Below are 14,362 nucleotides of genomic sequence, written 5' to 3'. Positions count from 1 at the left end.
TTAAAAATAACCAATATTTATAGACTCTTTGACATTAAATCTTTTATAAAGCCATATGCTACACATATAACACCTTCTCTCTCTGTAAGGTTGACATTATTCAGAGAGACAGTCAGACCACAAACCACAAAACAATAGTCAGACAACAAGCACTTTACAGCGCCCACCACAGTCTGTACACTAAGAACAGTCCTAAGACGGCATCCGCCTTCTCCTTCTTCAATCAGGATGAAGCTGTCACTGACATTCCAGTAACATGCTGACGTGGTTGTCATTGTTTCCAGTCACACCAAACTGACATCAGAGAGTACAAGGTTCTTTAATCAAACAAAAAATTAGTCTTATTTAAATTAAGAGAAATTCACTTAAACTAAAAATAATTTATTTGAGCTGAGAGTTTTAAATACCTAACACATTTTTTCAGGGAAATGTTGGTACCATCTCTGAGCCAGCTTTCCTTCCTCCAGACTGTATCTGTATAAGAATATATAATTTACTTATCTCTCAGTCATTTCAGAAACTACCGTATCTCTGCCCATACTTAGGAATTCCTACAGACGACCTGCTCGGTAACAACTCTTACTATGATAAGATGCTTGCTTTGTACCTTAATCCTCCAAGAACACATCAAAAATGGACATTCTATGACAGAGTCAGTCATTTATCTCAAAGCCAGAATAAAAAATAACACCACGAAAGGAATCTCAGCATGTTCTGACCACTGCTGCAGGAACACAGGAACTCAGCAAAGTACAGACATGCAGGAAATCAGCACTGTATAGGAAAATTAACAATTAAACTCCACACACCTTCAACAACTGAAGTAAAGGTAGACTCTTAATAAAACCATATTATTAGTCTTTCTCAAGGCAATCATTAGCTACAAAAGAAAATTTATTTTATATCCTTGGTCCATAAGAAGAAGTATTTATTTACACCCTCAATGGACTAAAAGAGGTTTTAGATGTCACAATTAAAATTGTATGCTTCCAAAAATATCATATCATCAATGCAGTTAACTTAAAGTTTCAGATATTAATAACTTCATTTAGACTTCTTAAAAAATCAACACAAACATGCTTCCTAGAGTGCAAAATGCTTCTTATTAAATACTTCAGGAACACAAAAGCAATTTGTTCGGAAACACAGGAGTCCTTTGCTGAAGGGCCTCATCCCAAGAGACACCCATTGCCGGCAATGGGCGCCAGACAGAATGGCCAGCTGAGGAAGCCACAGCACTGGAGTCTGCTCGGTCTTGGCATGGTTATTTGTACAAGCTCATGGTTGGACTCTGGTACATGCACATGTACGCATCGCAAAGAAGTCTGCGCGCACAGCCTTGAATCCTTCTGGAGTCCAAAGAGTGCAGGTCCTCCAGAGACATCTTCAAGTACTCTCCTACTTCTGGGCAGGGTGTCACTTGTGGAATGTTGAAGCCATTCTGACCACCATCTCGATCAGCCATGCTGTCAAAGAAGAGCCAGGCAGAGTCATCCTTCCCGTACTTCACAAAAGCAACATAGTGGCTGGTTTCTATGCAGAGCACAGCAAATAACTCCATCTTCTGACATGGGATGCAGCCATGTCTCCAGTCCCAGTCGGGCAAGTCTTTGGGAAGTGATACTGGATGGTAAGTGTGATTCAGTCTTCTGGGATGAAGGTGAACCTGAGTGCTGCAGGTCTTACAGAACTGCTTGATCTTCCCTGCCGAGATGTCCGGGTCATCATAGCACTCTCTACACTCATACATGGCGAGTCCTCCACAGATGCGGCACTGCCTGGGAGTGTCTTCAAGTAAATCTGTTATATTTAATTCCAGGGAAGGAAAAAATTTTTTAAATAGTTTAAAGTCTTTCCCAAACCAAGGCATCTGGATAATCAAGCATGATGGTGCCTCCGCAAATTTCAGGTTGCTGTTGATAAAAGACCATTCTAATAACTGCTGGATTGTGGGTACTCCGACTTTCTCATTTTTTTCCATAAAAATTTGATAGAAGTTACAGTCTTGAACTTTTTGACCTGCTGACCATATTTTTAACAATGGTTCAATCCTTAAAATATCATGAAACAGGATGTTTAGAAATTCTTCAGGATCTTTTTCCTCAGAGGTAAATCCTGATGCAGCCTCAACTTTTTCAAGTATTTTCCTCAGCTTCATAATCTTTGTGGCACACACATATCCATATATTCTCAGAGGATTGACTATCTCTGTCCTCAGTAGCTCTTGAGTCTCACTGTAATACTCTACGTCATTCTTCTCTTTGGGTCTAAGTAATACAGTGTCCAGGGCAGAACTAAAAGCAAATAAGCAGAATAAAGTTGAGTCTAAGTAACAAGAATTGTAATGGCCCTGGATGCCTTTCTTCTTTCCAATCATTATCTCTAAACCTTCCTTTTCCATTTTAGGTGGCGTATTTTCTTCTACTACTTCACTTAAGTAGCCCCCAAATGCTAAAGAGTTACACCTTTCGATCTGATTGGAAACAGGCTGCAAGGATGCAAACCTAGAGTCTGGTCTGCAGCTCTTCAGTTTCACGAACAGTGCTTTCTTCAGGGCACAGGTGAAATAGCGCGTGCCCCTGAAAGTTCCATCCGTGCAACCTGCGCATTCATCTTCCGGTTCCAATCCAGCGAGCACGTCACTGAGCCCTGGTGGCTGGCCAATCCAACGGATAACCCCATAGAACGGGGGGTTCTCTTTTACTTCAGCCAGTGAGCCCACCTCTAGCCCGTGTGCATTCCCAGAAGAGCTGGGCAAGGGTGGACTCTCCTGGACAGGCGTGCTGTTCAGCTCCCCCATCACAGACTGCACTGACAGAGAGAGAGTGGACTGTGAGCCATGCTGCCATTAGTGTTGGGCATCTTTGTCAGGCTGAAGGGTAAGGAGTGGAATCTGTTCTCGCTAGACAAGGAGTTCATGGAAGGAGGTTGCGGTGGAGGCGATGAATGTCCGAAGTCTGAAGACATCTCTGTAAGTGACTTTGCAGGGTCTTCTGCAACTTCATCAATGTACCATGGGTTTTTGGACTTGGATTGTTGTTGTGAGTCAACAGATGACCCATTTAAGGTATAAAATAATTCAGATCTGTTTCTACTTCCAGGGTCTGAGGTAGATCCTGTAACCTTTGGTTTATTATGACTAGATGAGCCTTTGTCACCTACACCTCTTGACATAAAGGCAAGTTTGGGAGGTCTCCTTTCCTGTGTCACGCTATCTGGGATGATGTCATTGATGTGTAGGAGAACTGTACTCTCAACACTTGCAAAACTGCAACGCTGAACCCCATCAAACCTTCCATCCCAGTTGCCAATAGGGTTATCCATGTCCACACCAACAAAATATCCTAGACTCTCTTTTCCTGGTAAAACATCACAGAATATCACTGTTCCAGATTCTGTACTTTCTCCAACCTTCAAAGAAACTCTGGAGTTTATTTCCAAAGGGGGAGGTTCAACCTGGACTGTATCTCCTGGGCCTGCAAAATCACTTTCCAACCCATTGTCATCATCTTCTATAAGCTCCAGCTTGTCCAATGCAACAAACACACCACAGTCCTCATCACACTGGAAGAGCTGTTTTCCTTGATACACCCCATCAGTGAAACCTTGGCCACGACCTTCTTCCAGTAATTCTACTCCAAAGAAAATCCCCGACACCGTCCTCTCCGCTAATAAAGGTCCTCTGAAGCGTACAACTCCTGGAAACTTCTCCTCCCCAGATCGCAGCTGTACTCTCACAGGACTGCCCACGTCTACCTGGAGGCCTTTACTTAGTCGGATTCTGTTTCTAAATAGGCTGAGCCTCTCCTCACAGTTGGTAATTGCCAACAGTAACTCTGTGAATTTTTCATTTATTTCTACAACATCCTTTTCATCAACAAACAGAACTGCATGCGGTTGCTCTAAGATTTTTAATCCAATCTGATTTTTCTTGCCTTTAGCAGAAGGAACTCTTGAATGCCCCACGGAACAGTCTTGGATGTACTGTCCTATGCTCCCTTTGGGTACTCTCAGGAGCTTCTGTGTCTGTTTGTTACACTGCATTCTTGAAGAAGCAGATAAAAAAGCCGTTCTTCCCAGTAGGGTGAAGTAACTTTCTCTTGGTTCCACAGGCCTGAACTCATTGTGACAGTAACTTTCAGAACATTAGCTGGCAAAAAGGAACCACTAGTAAATCTGTCATAAAATCCAAAAAAAATGAGCTCACTGTAAGTCCCAAAGCAAGATTTTAGCAACCTGGCATCCATGTTGTAAAAAGACAGCAATTCAAAGTGCCTCAGGTGCGCGGGCCCCCGCGCAGCCGAACCTGCTACCTGGGCCCGCCCCCACCTGCCCCCGTCTGTTAATCTTTTGATTGTCTTTCTGTGTGATTGAATGCTATTTGTCCTCTTCAGAGGACCTCGAGTTTTCTAGACTCTCTTCTTTTTTTCACTAGTCCACTTGAGATGTTTGTTAGTAGCTGTTACAGGAAATACAGAATCCTATTAGAGACCAGAATGTTCCAGACATGGATGGAAGGCCCTCACTTCTGCCTGTTGACTTCAATATGCCTGAAGGTAGGGAGGGACAGGTCTACCACCAGGCTCCAATGGTGGGTCTCTGAGGGGCTAGAAAATGCCCCACCAATTTGGCTAAAGTAAAAAAAGATATAAAGAAAAAGTTGCAGAAACTTGAGGGGTTAAGCTAAGTTGATGAGAGAGTTAGTGTAAGTTGCAGAGAAAGTAAGGTTGAAGTGCAGTTCAGGGTGAAAAAGAAAGAAGGCAAAAAGAGCAGGAAGATAGGGAAGAAAAGAGACAGAAAGAAGAGGAAGCTAGAGAGATAAGACAGGTGAGGAACTTACACAGTAGTTAGAGAGACTAAGAAGACAGTACCTGGCAACAGAAGAGAATTACTGGCTAAAGATCATGTGCCTATTATAAGGAAAAAGAACACTGGGTCAGGGACTGCCCCAGCATAGAGAGGAAGGCCGCTCAGTGTTTTGTAGATACAGGGGCCCAACACTCTGTGTTCCTATGCCCAAGTGGGCCAGTGTCCATCAAAAGACCTTGGGTAGAGGGGGCTACTGGCAACAAATAATACTCATGGACTACCCGAAGAACAATGGACCTTGGCATGGGCCGGATAACCCACTAGTTCATGGTCATCCCTGACTGCCCCTATCCCTTGCAAATGAGAAATTTGCTCTCCAAAATGGCTTGTGTGGACTGAAATGGCTGGGTGAGACCATATGTATGCATATCTGCAGACTGTTTGTGGAACTTAAGACATAGGCTGACCCTATCTTAGTGCACAAGTAGCTGATGATGGGAGATGTGTGGCTTAATGCTGTTCTGCCTGGAACACACCGCTCCTGTCAGCTGGGCACTAACAATTATCACCCAGTCCAGGACTTCTTTCTTCTGCCTGAACTGGGTATCCCAAAGTCAAAAATGCTTTGCCTTTAAATGAAATGTCCCAAAGGATGAGACCACTGGTCAGCTGACATGGACTAGCTTCTCCACTGGTTGGGGGCAATCTGGTCACCTTGCTGCCAAATCCTGACCTGGAGCCACCACAGCACGAGTGTCAAGAACTGGCAGGAACCCATGGGTGGAGGGAAGACCTCTGTGACTGACCAATTGACCCCTGCTGAAAATGGAGGCTACCTTGTCTACAGACAGGAACAGTTCTCTTCATGAAGGTCAGAGATGAGTGGGTGTTGCCATGGCGGACAACACAAATGTCATCTGGGATGGACAAACCTCTACCCCCCAGCACATCAGCACAGATGCCTTTGCCATCTCTTGGATGCCCTGATGAAGCCAGCAACTGTGAGTATTATTCTTTGCCCAGGACATCAGGAGGGAAGAGATTCAGTGGCATGGGGCAATAACAAAGCAGATCAAGTGACTCGAGAAATGGCTATGCAGGAGCCTATCTGGGTTGCAGGCCTGCAAGAGACAGCCACTGAGAACTGGGATCATACTAAGGGATGGCCTCACTTAGAATGCACAACAGAAGAAAGGGCCCAATTTTCTTAGAAGAAAAAAAAGACAATGGCACACTTGAGGGAAAGCTATACTCCCCAGAGAACAAATAAAAGACTCACTTTGCCAAATACACAAATGGACTTATTTAGGAGATAAGAAGCTTATCCAAGTAGTTAAGCTATATGTAATAGACTTTAGGATTTTAGCCAGAGAGACAGTCAAAAAGTATAAGTATGTCAGCAAGTGAATGCTTAGCAAGCAAACAGGACAAAGAGACCTAAGGAGTTTAGTGGGAAGTTGAAGTGAACTTCATTGAGATAAAACCAGGAAAATATGGTTACAAGTATCTCCTAGTGCTTGTAGATACCTTTTCAGGAATAGATAAAAGCTTTCCCCACCAAGCAAGAGATGGCCTCGGTAGTCATCAAGAAGATACTGGAAGAAATCTTCCCCCAGTTTGGAGTTCCCAAGGTAATCTGGTCAGACAACGGCCCTACATTCGTTGACCAGGTAAGCCAGGGTGTGGCCAGGTATTTAGAGGTTGATTAAAAATTACATTACAGACCTCAAAGTTCAGGAAAGGTAGAGAGAATAAATAGAACTCTAAAAGAGACCCTGACCAAATTGACCTTGGAGACTGGCGCAGACTGGGTGTCACTCTTTCCCTCTTGTTCTCTTCAGAGCAAGAAATATCCCTTCCAGATTCAGTCTTACCCCCTTAGAGATCTTATATGGGGCCTCAGCTCCTCTGACTGTATTAGATGATGTTAATTAACCAACAAGTTATAGTAATAATGATTTGTATGCCAGGCTAAAAGACCTACATGTGATACAGAAAGAAGTCTGGTCACAGCTGGCAGCAGCCTATGCCCCGGGGACCCCTGAGACAGTTCCAGGTCAGAAACTCGGCTACATACAACACAAAGCCCAGACACTCGAGCCTCACTGGAAAGGCCCATACCTGATGCTGCTGACCACCCTGACAGCCATCAAGTGTCAGCCGTCACCAGTCATGTAAGAGCTGTTGGGACAGGGGTGGGGGAGCAGAGGCACACTTAGATCTTCAAAAAGCTCCCTGGATCTGCACGTCAGATAAGTGGATACATCAGAGACATGACTGGGGGTTGCTGTAATGCTCACTTGAGGAGTGTGCTTTAGAAACAAGAATTTCATGTTTGCCCTAGATTCCATCAAGATAGGTCCCCCAATTGTAAATGCGGGGGTAGGCTTGACATCTATTGCAAATCATGTTACACCAGCAATATCATGTTTTACAAGATCAAAAAAAAATCAATATTATGAAGTTACTGAAATTTAGTTCTATGATTAGAACTAGGCACTAGAAGAAATGGGGAGATGAAGGACCGGGAAAAATTCAGAACCCCTAGCAAATAGAGTAGAGCCAAAAATGTAGGTTAGCCAGTTCAGTGACTCTGTCCCAGGAACTAGTGACCATAAAGTTAGATTACAATCTTGAAAACAATCTTGAGAAACAGGAAGCTTCTCCTTGTGACTTTTCACTGGTATTCTTGACATTTTCCAATGATGCCATCCCTACCCTCTTGGGTTGTGGTTTCTTCCTTTAAATACCCCTTTTCCCAGCTACTCAGGGTCGAACTCCTCTGCCCCTGCGTGGGATACAAGTCTCAACCCCAGTGCACTGGTTCCTATCAATAAACCTCATGTAAATTACAGCAAGGACGATCTCTTGTGAGTTCTTGGGGGGTCGCGTCATTCCCAAGACTTGAGTGAGGGTCTCCCCACTCCGGGGGTCTTTCACTTTAATGTTTCTCAGCCATTTGTAGTTCATCTTTTGAGAACTTTGTTTGCTTCGATGTTCATTTTTAATGGGATATTCATTTTCTTAACATTTAGGGCTTTTTGTTTGTTTGTTTGTTTGTTTGTTTTACATATTCTAGATACTAACGTTTCTCAGATGCATATCTAATAAGGACCGTTTACCATTCTGTAGGTTCCCCCCTTCACCTGAATGATGCTTTGCTTTGTTGTATAAAAGTATTTGAGTTTACTGTTATCCCATTTATTAATTGTTGGTCTTAATTCCTTTGATATCACAGTTTTGTTCATAAAGCCCTTTCTTACTTTCTCTTCTATCAAATTTAGGGGGTTGGGTCTTGTACTGAGGTTCTTGATCCATTTGGAGTTAAGTTTGCATAAAGTGAGAGACATGTATATTTTTAATTACTACTTCTATATCTGCATGTACATGCAGTCATCCAGTTGAACAAGCACTATTTATTGGAGATGATGTCTTTTCTCCTGTGTATATTGTAGACTACTTTGTCAAAAAATTAAGTGCCATAGGCTAGTGTGATAATACAATGGGGAAAAGTTCATTCTGTCAAGCCTAGTGAACTGATACTGATGCCCAAAACCCAAATGGTAGGTGTTGTGTTTATGTGATGGTTCGCATATGCTTGGCCCAGGGAGTGGCACTATTAGAAGGTGTGGCCTTGTTGGAGGAAGTGTGTCACTGTGGGGGTGAGCTTTGAGACCCTCCTCCTAGCTACCTAAGGATGCTCAGTCTGTTCCTGGCTTCCTTCAGGTAAAGATGTAGAACTTAGCTCCTCCTGCACCATGCCTGCCTAGATGCTGCCACGCTCCTGCCTTGATAATGGACTGAACCTCTGAACCTGTAAGCCAGCCCCTATTAAATGTTGTCTTTTATAAAGCTTACATTGACCATGTGTCTGCTCACAGCAATAAAACCCAAACTAAGATAAGTTGGTACCAGGGACTGAGGTATTGCTGTGATAGGCCTGATCATGCTTCTGTTTGGAAGAATGTGGATTTGGGGACTTTGGATTTGGAAATGGGCTATCTTGTTAGGAATGTGGAAGTCTTTGTTACAGAGAGTGATTTGAATTGTGCAGGCCAGGCCCAACAGATTTCAGAGGAGAAGAATTTCTGTATGTTCTGTAAAGACTGCTTTTGTAGTATTTTTGTGAAGAATGTGGGTGCTTTGGACCTTGGCTGAAGAGTCTGCCTAAAGCTAAGGTAAAAAGACTCAGAATAATTGCATTGACAAAGGAAGTCTCAGAAACGCCCGTCACAGATTTTGTTCTCTGGTTAAGTCTCTTGAAGAGCATTTTAATGAAAAAAAAGGAAGTTGAGAAAGGAGAAATACAAAATATAAAGTTCGAGTATTAAAGGGACACCCAGAGGTGAAATGGAGCTGAATCCTATGTTCAAGAATATTAAACTGAAATAAGGGAGTAATTACCTTGGAGCAAGACCCCACCCAGATAATTTAGCTCCTGACAACTTCGCACAAACCTTTAATTCCAGGAGACAGGCATACAGATCTCTAAATTCAAGGTCAATCTACAGAGTGAGATCCAGGACAACCAAGTTTAGGCAGTGGAAGAATTATAAAAGAGGAAGCTAGTGATAATGTTATAAAACAAGGAGACCATGTTCCATGTCCTGCAAACAGCAGAACTCAGCAGCTTTGGTCATGTGTCTGGTTTCCTTTGGGTGAAGATGTAGAACTCAGCTCCTCCCTCACCATGCCTGTCTGGATATTGCCAGGTTCCTGCCTGATGATAATGAACTGAACCTCTGAACCTATAAACCTGCCCCTATTAAATGTTGCCCTTCATAAAACTTGCATTGATCATGGTGTCTGTTCACAGCAATAAAACCCTAACTAAAACAGTTTATAAAAAGATAAGGAGAAAAGGAATGTCTTTGGTTGGATGTACAGTCAGGTGTGGGGGACTATAGACTATGTACAGTCATAGTGACTGTTGACAGGTAAGTGTGGGGTGGAGCTTAGACAAAATGCTAAAAGTAGGAGAGAAACCAACTCACACAAGTTGTTCTCTGACCTCCTACATAGGAAATGGTATACAAACACACAGATACACACACACACACACACACACACACACACACACACAACATGAATAAGTGGTGGATACAGGTGTATGAACTGATATCTGGGTCTTTAATTCTATACCAATAACAAATAAGTCGGATTTTTATCCTAATACTAACTCGTTTTTATATTACTATAGTTCTGTACTATATGTTGAAATGTGTGTTTTGACAGCTCCACCACCTTTTTTTATAGTTAAAGATCATTGTAACTATCCTGAGACTTTTGCTTATTCATATGAAATTTAAGATTATTTTGTCAATTCCTGTAAAGAACTTTATTGAAATTTTGATATGCATTATTTATAATCTGCATATGGCTTTCAATAGCGTGATTATTTTCACATTAATCCATTAATTCAATCTTCTAGTATTTTTTTTGTTTAGTGTCTTGAAGTTTTCATTGTACAAATCTTTTATTTTCCTAATTAAATTTATTCCAAGAATTTTTGAGGCCACTATGAATTAGAAATTGCTTGCATGATTACTTTCTCAGTGAGTTTGTTGTTTTTATATAGAAAAGTTGCTGGGTTTTATGAGTTGGTTATGTCCTGTTACTTTGCAGAGTATGTTTATTGGTCGTACATGTTTCCTGATAGAATCCTGAGTGCTTTATGTCTATAATAATATGACCTATAAATAATGATACTTAGATTTCTTCCTTTCTAATTTGTAGCATAGTTATCTCTGTCACTTTCCTTATTATCGTAAGGAAGATTTCAAGAAACTATGTTGAGGAGGTATGAAGAGACTGGTTATACTTGTCATGATCCTGATTTTAGTGTAATTGCTTTGAGTTTTCTCTCTAGTACAATGTTGGCTGTGGGCTTCCTGTCCCTATGTGTGTGAAAGTAGCCTCTTACTGACAGATACACGTGCCTTTGCTTCCTGAGTTCAGGAATTAAAGGTGTGAACACGATGCCCAGATATTTGGGAAATTTTTAATTACTACTTCTACATATTAAGGTGTTAGGGTTTATTTAAATTATATACTTCACCTTGATTTAGCATTAGTAAATTATATTGGATAGATAGATAGATAGATAGATAGATAGATAGATAGATAGATAGATAGATAGAATTGTGTATATCTAAAGATTCATGCTTTTTCTTAGATTTTTAAGTTTGTTGGAATATAGATTCCTTAGCTTGTCCTTATAAATCTCTCAGTTTCCTCAGTATTTGTTGTGATATCTCTGTTTGATTCAAACTTTATTAATCTGGGTCCTCCTTTTATTAACTTTGCCAATTTGTCAATTTTCTTAGTATTTTTAATGAACCAACTCCATTTTACTGATGATTTGTGGGGTTTTTGTGTTTTTGTCTTTCTTATTTCATTAATTACATCCCTGATTCTGATTATCGATTCCTGTCTACTTGAGGAAGGGTGTTATTTGTTCTGGTTTTTCTAAAGCCTCCGTGAGGATGATTAAGTTATTAATTTTACATCTTTTGGCATTTATATAGATATATAGTGCTACATACTCTTGCTTTTAAGGCTATCTTCATTTGTCTCATTGATTTGGGTATGTTGTTTTCGTTTTGCATTCTATTCTAGAAATTCTCTAAGTTCCCTTTCGATTTCTTCGTTCTGGCAGTTATTCAGTGGTGTGGTGTTTAGTTTCCATATTTTGTGTGCTTTCTGTGGTTTCTATTGATGATCATATCCATCGTCATGGTTTTACACTATAGTGGGCAGATAGAATGGAAGACAGTGTTTCACTTTTCCTATATTTGTTGAAACCTGATGTATGTCCTAATATGTGATCTATTTTGAAGAAATTCTCTGAGCTCCTGAGAAGGGTGTCCACTTTTTTAGAGATTTGGTGTGGTGTTCTGTATACCTCTGTTACCTACGTGAGATTTATGACATCCCTGAACTCCAGAGCTTCTGGTTTTGGTGAGAATGGGGTGAGAAGCACCCACTATTACTCTTCTGGGGTCAATCTGTGGCTTTAAATTTAGTAGTTTTTCTATTATAAAAGAGTGTAATTTTTAGAATTTTAATGTACTGTTAGTGGTTTTTCTCTTCAGTATTCATAAACTGTCACTCCTTATCTGTTCTGGCTAATTTTCATTTGGCAGATAAAAGAATAGCTACACATGCTTGTTTCACAGATCCATTTGATTGAAATAGCTTCTTATTTCAAGGTTTTCATTTTGCATTTTATTTTGTTTTGGATTTTCTTTGAGGATTCTATCTAATACATTCCATGTTTATAAAACTTGAATTTTTCATTATTCAATTCAACTATTTATGGTTTTTTAGTCCTTATTCTAACATTTACTCATGTACTCTTAAGTTTCTTGATAATGTTTATTACCTTATCTTGAAAGCACTGTCTTATACATCATCTAAATCACTTACTTGTTTTAGAGAACATTCCTGTAAGATTTTGGCATGATTACTTATGTTTATGCTTTTCAAAAGAACAAAGACATCTGGAGTTAGGTCATTGGTAGTGTTTCTTGGTGTAGAAATTTCTCTGCTTTGCAAAGAGGTTGCTTGAAGTTCAGTTTTCTGGTGTCTCAACTTGTCAGGCTATAGAATAGCTATATGGGGATTATGGTTCAATCTTGGGGCAAGTCAGTGCTAATGTTCAAATAGGATATTAGTGTGAGTCAGAGCTCAACTTGAGTCAACTGAAGTTTCTAAGCACAAAAGCAGACCTTCTGCAGTGTTAGAATATTATCACAACTAATTTTCAGGGTACTGTGAAAATCTTAGGACTTTTTTCAAGCCAAGGGACCTTGTGGAGTAGGTACTACAAGTCTAGAATCCCTGCCTAATAGGGCAAAAAAGAAAGTGGAAGCCAGGCACATGGTCCTCAGGCAGGTCAGAGGGGTCAGTGAAGTTTTCAGCATGTTGATGTTCCCTATCTGGAAAAGGGTGATCTAAGATCACAAGGATGGACAGAGTAAGCAATAAAGTCCACATTCCTGCCTAAAATTAAGGCCAAAGTCATGTGTCAAGGATGAGTGGAACTCACTGTGTGACTCTGAGGTCCCTATGTGAACATGAGGACATAGATAAGCTAAGGAAGGCAAGAAGGAAACATGTGGCCCTCAGGTAGGTCAATGGGGTACCTTCAAATGTTAAAAGTTCTTTATAATCACATGGAGCTGTTTTTCCTAGTATATTATAAGCAATTTTATACCAGAAAATACAGCCTTCAAAACAATACTAAACTGGAAAGACATTAACCATTTGTAGAAATCAAAATGTTAGAAACTATTAATACCGCAATAAACTGTTTATCGCTCATCATAAGGCACCTTGACTTTTCTGTAGTTTTAATGCTTTCACTGTGAAGAGTGAAGAAGAAAGGAATTCCTTTGAGGTCACACAACCACCCTGAGATTGAGACTTTAAAACTTTTCTTCAGATGTTAAACATTGTTTTAGTTTGTTCACATGTAAATTGGTTTTTATGAAAGCTAAAGAAAATATGGTAGACCATAAACTTAAAGGCCATAAAACTTTAGCCCTCTAACACTTAAAACTATTTGACAAAATATTTCTTTTAGTATTCTTTACTGTCATAAACAGAAACAGAATGAAAATGTTGAGTAATTAATCTATTTAAATTATATATTAAGATTACTATCACTAGGATATAGCAAGTTATTCAGCAAGTATAAGTCCCTAGGTTCAATCTCCAAAACTAACCAACCAACAAAAAAACAAACAAAACAGGCAAAAAAGACTGATATCAACTTTATGAAGCTCAAACGAAATTATTACCAAACTTCATCTTCAGAAGCATAGATGTGCCTGTCAGCATACCTGAATGTTTGTGATTCATTTCCACAACCAAAAAAGAAATGAGTATGGGTTCTATTCTCATCCTAAACTTCACATTTCTTTTATCACTTCCAGTGCCACGGGGCTCACTGCTGAAGAATAAGAAAAAGACTCTAAGAGCATAAAGACAAAGTCTTCAAAATGTCATCTTCTAGCAAATACATTGTTATTGTAATAAAGAACTCTCAAGGACATGGAATCTATGTAAGAATGAGCCAATCAACAGTCAGGTAAGCATGAAGGAAGGATTCAGGAGTCCCTCCCCACATGCTGGATTATTTCTTATGGACAGCAAGAGGGACTGGCAATAAAAAGGGTCAAAGTTTTTAGTTATCTCTCCACTAGTGAATCTACCAGACTGGTACTAAATTAGTAAGTCCTGCTTAAAATAAATGTGTCAAAGAACATAACTAACAGTTATAAATCTTGAACAGGAACAAATAAAGAGGAAGAGGGGCTGCCGGGAGAAGGCAAGAGAGAGTGGAGAGACATAGTAGCTAGAATGCATGATGCAAATTATGAAACTGTAAAAGAACTAACTTAGCTTTTTAAAAAAACACTTAGTGTTTTGACTCTTAAGAGGCTGATTTTGGAGAAAGTTCCATGAGGTGCTAAGAAGAAGGTATATGCTTTTATGTTTGGGTGAGATGTTAAGTCTATTTGACTAATAATATCTGTTATCTACAGTA

At 40.2% G+C, this 14,362-nt stretch overlaps 1 protein-coding gene and 1 pseudogene across 11 annotated transcripts in view; both read right to left on the bottom strand.

The window, feature by feature from the left end:
- Positions 1-14,362, bottom strand: part of Rp1 (RP1, axonemal microtubule associated) — a 362,732-nt gene that overhangs the window by 271,182 nt on the left and 77,188 nt on the right. The gene's annotated exons all lie outside the window — the stretch shown is intronic.
- On the bottom strand, positions 1,085-4,337 carry Cyld-ps1 (CYLD lysine 63 deubiquitinase, pseudogene 1; annotated as a pseudogene).

The sequence above is a fragment of the Rattus norvegicus genome, chromosome 5 (genome assembly GCF_021556685.1).
Source record: "Rattus norvegicus strain SHRSP/BbbUtx chromosome 5, alternate assembly SHRSP_T2T, whole genome shotgun sequence".
Lineage (NCBI taxonomy): Eukaryota > Metazoa > Chordata > Mammalia > Rodentia > Muridae > Rattus > Rattus norvegicus.
The sequence above is the reverse complement of the archived record's forward strand: the minus strand, read 5'-3'. Positions and strand labels throughout refer to the sequence as shown.